The following is an 8,459-nucleotide window of genomic DNA, read 5'->3' on the forward strand; positions in this document are numbered from 1 at the left end:
TTTATAAAAAAATTCATTTATTTTTTTATCTATTCCTTATGTATTTATAATTAAATCCATGCTGTAGTTTCCGCGTGATGTGCGCCCATGAAACAGACAGAAAAATAAAAAATAAAACAGGTACCTTTTTGACTTCAATACCTACCGATCATAGGGTACTAAAAATACTCACTACACACACACACTAATCACTTAATCCTATCGCAGTCCACTACTGGGCATAGGCCTCCAAAAATTCGCGCCAAAAATGGCGTGAACTCATGCTTTGCCCATAGTCACCACGCTAGGCAGGCGGGTTGGTGACCGCAGGACTGGCTTTCTCACAAAAAATGTTAGGAAAATGATATAATTTTATTATAAATGATACAATATATTGAGATTGGTAAAAAAAAAAAAAAAAGGTATTTTATTCGTAACAAAAACTTGAAGAAAGAACCACTCAAAATTTTTAAATGAGTTCTATGAAGAATATTCGCGAACATAAAATAAGAACGGTACGAACGAAAAAACTAAATCGATTTTTAAGCGTCATTAAAACCGCAGACCGAAAACGATGGTTATTTATTACTTAATTGCCAAATACCCATCGACGGTCATTAGGATCATTCATCTATTATTATTGAACACATTCAAAATAACGAATATTTTTTTGAAGTTGGAATACATGTAATTATCATCGTTCGAACGCAATACTGTTAATATTTTTTTTGAGTTTGCTTGAATAAAAATAAAGACTATGAAACAGTTCATATCATTCTCCTCCTGAGTAAGCCTCTATTTCTTTTTTTTTATTAGATCATAAATAAATATCCTATAAAATTCACACACGGTCCGTCTGTTCCTAAGTTAAGCAACTTAATGCTTGTTATGGGTAAAAGCCGTATGCTATAGCAAAATTTTTTTTTTTGGATTTGAAATATACATGGAAATAAATATAATAATACTCAGACGGGATACGAACCCACAAACCGCGGAGCCAAAAACAAAAGCAAGCGGGGCTACTACAATCTGCGCTAGTCGTCATAACATGATGAGTAAAAATATTTATGGTAAAAAAAAATATAAACTTATAAAATACTAGCTGACTCGGCAAACGTTGTCTTGCCGCTAATCGCTATTTAAAAATCGGGGTTGGTGGTAGAAGGGTGAAAATTTACGGTTGTATGTATTTTTCAACGCCAAATCATAATAAAATAAAAAATAAATAATTTATCTAAAAATTAAAAAAAAAGTGTGGTAGATTACCCTTAACATTTAGGGGGATGAAAAATAAATGTTGTTCGATTCTCCGACCGCGACACTAGAATTTTATATATTAGACTAGCAAATAAATTATTGTAATTAATAAAAATTTAGTAATTAGTATTTTAAGGATGGAAATAGTAATTAAAAATATTACATAAATACAATACACAGGTATGTAAGAATTTAGTGAATGCGTAACGGAAGTGCAAGATTTTAATCTAATTTTATAAGTAAAAAACGCAAGCTAATAATAATTTATAACATATTTCAACTTAAAGTTTCTTCAAGGTTTTTTCAACGTATTTATTAGGAAAATTTTTCATTCATTCTCTTGTTTTAATGACTTTTTATGGTTTCAAAAGAGGTAGGTTAGGCAAAATCTTGCAAAAAATTTGGAGCAACCCGTTTGGGGAAGTACTGAAATCTTACTGAAAGACTTCAGCATAATAATACCGCTTTTAAGTAATGTTTTTATTTTGGGGTAAAATAACAACTCTCAACGAAGTTCAGGGATAAGGTCGGCAACACGCTTGCTACGTCTCTTGTCTTGTTAGTGTCCATAGAGTTTACTGTTACCGTATAATAAAAAAGTTATAATTATATTATATACTTTGACATACATAACATGCATTAAACAGAAATTTAACAAAATATCGAAAACCTATGCCTTTCTTTTCGCTTTTACTGCATTTCTGTAAACAGGGTTGCCGCTACTATATGTAACACAAACTATTAGTATTTATTTTAATGAGTTTTTATAATAATTTACATAGTTATGTTAAATAAGTAAATGTAAAATATAATCGAAGAAGTCCTCCCATGACCATGGTTGCTGTAAAGTATCCGAAACGTCCGCCATGTTAAAAAACTTAATATACCGCGATAAAATCCGAAAAAGTTGTTTCGTTATAATGAGTGAAATTCGTGTTAAACATTAGAAAACAATATAATAAAAGAACTTAAAAATGGAAATGAGGTAGGGTACAGCAGGGAGGTAGGAAGGAGAGGTAGGGTACAGCAGGAAATTTCCTGCTCAAAATATGGCGCAGCCAGACTGGGGACCTAATACCTTACAGAAGATCTCAACTAAGTAATATTTTTTTCAAGCAGTGTTGTGCTCCTCTTGGTGAGTAAGATGACCAAAGCTCCTGCGGGGATTGGGGGTAGAGTCGGCAGCGCGCTTGCGATGCTTGGTTGCAGACATCTATAGGCTACGTTATTAGCTTACCATCAGGTGAGCCGTACGCTTGTTTACAGACCTAGTTATATATAAGGAAAAAAATGCAAATAAAAAATAAAGTTTAAAGCGCATCCCTACTTATATGCAATCACAGGTAAATATATAATAATTGTGTTTGCTCGCAAACGAAAAAAAAAACCGACTTCAATTACATCGACGAGTAATACAATGTGGATCGACGAAAAAATAGTCAAGTAACTACGCGTTATCAAAGATTACTCAAAAAGTAGTTATCAGATCTCAATAAAATTTATATGTGACCACATGACAAACATCAGCTTTCGATTAAATTAAAAATTATTAAAATCGGTACACCCAGTAAAAAGTTATTGCGGATTTTCGACAGTTTCCCTCGATTTCTCTGGGACTCTATCATCAGATCCTGGTTTCCTTATCATGGTACTAAACTAGGGATATTTTCTTTCCAACAAAAAAATAATTATCAAAATCGGTATACTCAGTAAAAAGTTATTGCAGATTTTAAACAGTTTCCCTCGATTTCTCTGGGATCCCATCATCAGATCCTAGTTTTCTTATCATGGTACTAAACTAGGGATATCTCCTTTCCAACAAAAAAAGAATTATTAAAATCGGTACATCCAGTAGAAAGTTATGCGGTATGATACAACGTAGGTCGATGAAAAAAGCGTCAAGTAAAAACGCATTATTATATATAACTCGAAAAGTAGTTGTTAGATCTCAAATAAATTTAAATGGGACCAATTGGCACACACCACCTTTCGATTAAAAAAATTTGTCGAAATCGGTCCACCCGGTCAAAAGTTCTGAAGTAACATACATTAAAAAATAGTCGAATTGAGAACCTCCTCCTTTTTTGGAAGTCGGTTAAAAAAAACAGGCAACACAACTTAAAATAAATCAAAAAATAAAATCAATTAATTGATTAGGATTTTCCGAAATAATAAAACGGAACATCATAGATCTTAGCATTTGTCCATTTTTTACGGGATTTGTGAGATTTTTTCCATAGAGAGGAAAGAAACAAAGAAGTCAGTTAGTCAGTCAGTCTGTCCAGCCCATTATAGTACACTGCTGGACATAGGACTGCACAAGTTCGCGCCAGACATCTCGATTTTCCGCAATTCTCATCTAGAACATCGGCAACCTTACGTAGTTTGTCGATCCAGCGGGCGATACTTTCGTTCTCTCGCGTATAGTCTCATTTCTGATCCTATCTTTGAGAGAAATCCCAAGCGTAGCCCGTTCCATTGCACATCGATCGACTTTAATCATGTCGACTTCATCAGTGTCCACGTCTCGGCTGCTTATTTTAACACAAGCAGGACGCATTACTCGAAGACTTTTTCTTCAAGCATTGCGGAATCTTCGAATTGAAATGAAGAAGGGTAATTTTTTTTTATTTTTTCTTTAATTTAACTATTTAGTTATAGCTGTGGTATCTCAATCAGTTTTTAACACAACAATGCCCATTTTCGATTAAAGAAAATAGCATCAAAATCGATACATACAGTAAAAAAATTATGAGGTAGCACGCGTAAAAAAATAAAAATATAATCGAAATGACCTCTTCTAAAAAATGCACCTATTTTTTTTGACGTTGGTTAAAAATAAAAATGTTAAGCAGCCCTAAAACTCGTATGTTGTATAATATCAGCGAATACCAGTTATAATGACCCTTTTTAATGCATTTCTCCTTTTACTTTTAACGTTAACGATCAGTTGAATATTAAAAATCGGGTTGAACGCACGAAAAATGTCCCGCCATTTATTGACATTATTATTTTTAAATATATTCTTAAATATTGCAATGGCTCAACGTATAAAACCTAATAATGAAAATATAAATTTAAAAAATGAATTAGAATTAAAATTCTTTGAATTTAGTAATAGTATAGTAAAATGGATGAAAAATATTAATTATAATAATAGTGATTATGGAGAAAATACGAGTATTCATTTTAATGAAATCAAACCGAAATCGGGTAACGTAAGCGGTGAGTTTTTTTTTTTTCTTTTTTATAATAAGTACTTACATGTATTTTTTATATTTAAGAAAAAGCTTTTTTTTTATTTCATGCCAACCTTGACCAAAAAAATCCGATTTGGTGCAGTTGTTCGGAAATCATACTAGTAGGGGAACACCGGGCAAGACGGGGTGGTGGGCAAGACGGGGCATCAGGCTTTTCAGGTGATTTAAATTGATCAATCTCATTCGCTCTACCATCTCGCTACTGGCCGCCACGACAGCTCTTAGTCACACGAGTACTAACACAGCGGCTATTCATTTGTTTTAGTTATCGTCGAAAAGTAGATTTCGTTTGTTCGAAATAAAATTTCTTATATGTACGTTTCGTAGGGCATGAAACTTGTATTTGGTGAATTTTAAGCGGCACCACGGTTAATCCTATCTACAGTACATTGCAGTAACGGGTAATAACTTGTTTTGTTATGAAACATTATTCAATTTTTTTTTATTTGAATATTAATTTTGAAACGAATCAACGGGCAAGATGGGGTATCTGATACTCCATATTGCCTGACACGATTTTGATTATTTATATTTTTTTATATATTGTTTTAGGATGGTTTATATTTAAAAAAAGTCATATATGTTTATAAAAGAAACTCAGGAAGAGGAAAACGGTCAAGAAAAGCACTGAATAAGGCGATAGAAGTTGTTTTGAAGCGAGAAATGGGATATATGTTGGCTGCAAAATTTTTCTTAGTCCCACAAACTACATTGGAATGAAAGGTAAAAAAGACTAAAAAAGAATGTAAAGGTACCTTTGAGAACCAGTATTTTCGCAAAAAGAAGAAGAGGATGAGCTTGATGACTATTTACTAGACATAGAAATCGGTTTTTTTTAACTGTAGATACTGTGGCAGCACCTCTTACAACAACATCAACGAGCACTGCAGTTGTTGTTACAGATCCTGCTACTTCAACAATTGTGACAACTAGTGCAACTGAAATTAACACATATTTAAATTTGAGTCCTTCCCCTAGATTTTCTTATTGGCCTAATTTAGTGCATTAACCAGCCCAAAGCAACTATTGTCTCTTCAAGTGATCAAGAAGACATTAAAAGTGACGAAAAAACGCGGTAAAACTACTATCATAACCTCTTCACCCTATAAACAGAAGTTGTTAGAGTTAAGTTAGAAGATTTATTTAAAAAAAAATGTGACAGAAAAGTTAAAAAAACAAAACAAGGAAATCAGACAGAGAAAAAGGGAGCGAAAACAGAAAAAGGAAAAGAAACAAACCCTATTTCAAGACTAAAGCCACAAAGAAATATAATCCAAAGAAACGTATAGACAGTCGTTTTCTGAAAAGAGTGATGTTGAAACCGAAAACACTCCATGCCTACATTCTACAGGGTTATATTTCGACTCTAAGAAAGGTTGGATTGCTTATTCTTCTTGTGGTAAATGGTTACATTATGGCTGCGCATGAGTGGATGATAATGATGCCGAAGCAACATTCATTGCGAGTTCTGCACTCCTGAATAGTCGAGAGAATAACTATACCCCATCTTGCCCATTAGGCCCACCCCATCTTACCCGACCTATCGGGCATGATGGGGTGATATGTCATATTTTACATTTTGTTATATTATTAACAATTCTATGGTGCTGTGTTCCTGATTTAAATTTAATATGTAAGATTGATAACTACAAGCCTGATTAAGAATAAATATGATTATGAAACCATGAACCCCTACGATTTCTGGAGCTTTAAACCTTAACTACCCCATCTTGCCCGGTGTTCCCCTACATACATTTTGACAATTCATTTTAATTTAGATAGATTATACTAGCTATGCCCCGCGGTTTTAACTACCATATAGCGTATCTAACAGAAAAATAATTTTACAATGCCAACAAACAAACTTCACCTTTATAACATTAGTATTGATTATATTGTTTACAGAAGGCCGTGGTCACAAGTTACTACCGCTGATTCTCGTACCCATCGCCTACAAAATTGGTATTCTGTCAATGTGGACAATTTTGACAGCGTTTTTGGCGGCAAAGTCAGTTGCCATTAGCTTAATATTGTTGGTTATAAAAATAGTTGTCAGTTCTGCTAAGGTAAGGGTTAAACTTGAGTATATTTTATTTAAAAAAAAAAAACTATGTATATATTAACCAATAATATATTATAATATATTAAATATAAGTAATAATTTTTTTAATAAAATATTTATGATATATTTTTTTATATATTATATATTTTATTTTAATTAATGAATGTATATTTCTTGCATTTTTAACTAAATTCAAAAATTAAGGTTACTTTTTTTTTATGTGTTACTACTTTTTAATGACTTTTTACTGAATGTACCGATACCGATGAAAACACGCGTCTGCGAGTTTTTATTTAAATTTAAGCGAGATTTGACGATTATTACTAATAAATAATTAACATACCTGCTTTAATAAAAAAAGAAAGTGTGCGTGTCCTTATGTACGCACTTAAGAAGCTATACTTAATTGCTAGCCGACTTCAGGGTGACGGTTTGTTGTGTGACGGTGTGCGCGCACATCGTATAAATTTACTCTCATAATTTTAACCTAACACGCCAAAAGAAGTATAACTTCAATAATATATTTCATTTTAATATCGTATTAAAATAAATGCAAAGGCTTTATACTCATAAACATATTTGGTAACATTGTGTCTTCTATTTGCAGCTAGCGTCGTTCTTCACAATTTGGAAGTATAAGAAGTATCAGAGCGAGCTGCCGTGGCCAATATATCACGATCACTATAATTACCACGGCCATCATGATCACGGACATCATGATCGCGCCCATTATGATCACCCCCATCATGATTACAACCATCATGATTATCACGGTGAGACTCCTGAATGTAGCCTTTAACTTTTAACCTTAAGCAAGACCTTATACAGCAAATTAGGTTTCATTGAAAGTGTTTTTTATTGAATTTGAAAACTATACTTAAGACGACTATAAGAATTTTCCAGATGTTTTTACAACAGGAAAAATATAGTTTGTAAGCGAACCCGTCATATATAAAATACTCTGGCCAAGTATTAAAATGACAATAACAAAATCCACAGATAATCCAATACTCTAAGGTATTCTAGACGTAACTTAAGCACACTAGGCAAAAAAAATTATTCTTTCAAATTAACTTTTTTTTTCAGTTCCAATTGATATGTACAAACATCACAACTACCCAACGGATTGGAATTCACATCCGAGCTTGTACGTAACACCAACAAGCCTCTCTGAAAGCGAGTTTAGCGAAAAAAAAATTGTGGAAAAGCACAGTTAACATAGATTTTTTTCTAATTAAATTTGTATTAAATGTATAACCAAAATAGTTACACATAAGTAATTTTATTGTTTTTTTAGAATTTTAATTAGCGTTGATAAGGTAAATAAAATGCATTTATTATATATAAATAGATAGCTTTATTTTGTAATAAAGTATAAATATATAACCATTGTTTATTTTTTTTTTTTGCACAAATATTATAAAGACTGGTAACAATATTTCGAAAAAAAAAAAAAAAAGTGACAAAGTTGATAGTTTTTTTTTTTTTTCTTTCTCAGAATCACTCTTATTCCATTTAATGTGCTTATAATTAAAAAAAAATACAATTCATTCTCACAATGAGATTCATAAATTAAAATAAAAGAACATAAAATTAAAGCCGTAGCATGTCATTTAAAAAATAAAATAGAACATCACAATTTAGGCGGGAAACAATGTCAAAATAAAAATAAAACAGTATAGTTAAAAAAATCATTACAAATGTAAGTATATAATAAAAAAAATGAATTATTTTAACGAAAAAAATTCAAAATTTAAAAATATATGTATGTATATAATTTCATTAAAACTTTTATACATATAAAAAATTTTAAATATTTGTGACTTTTGACAACAAATAAAAAAATGGCAGTATCAGTTACTTTACATACATATGTATTAAATCATTAATATATAAAATAC

This window comes from Melitaea cinxia, chromosome 29, assembly GCF_905220565.1.
Source record: "Melitaea cinxia chromosome 29, ilMelCinx1.1, whole genome shotgun sequence".
NCBI lineage: Eukaryota > Metazoa > Arthropoda > Insecta > Lepidoptera > Nymphalidae > Melitaea > Melitaea cinxia.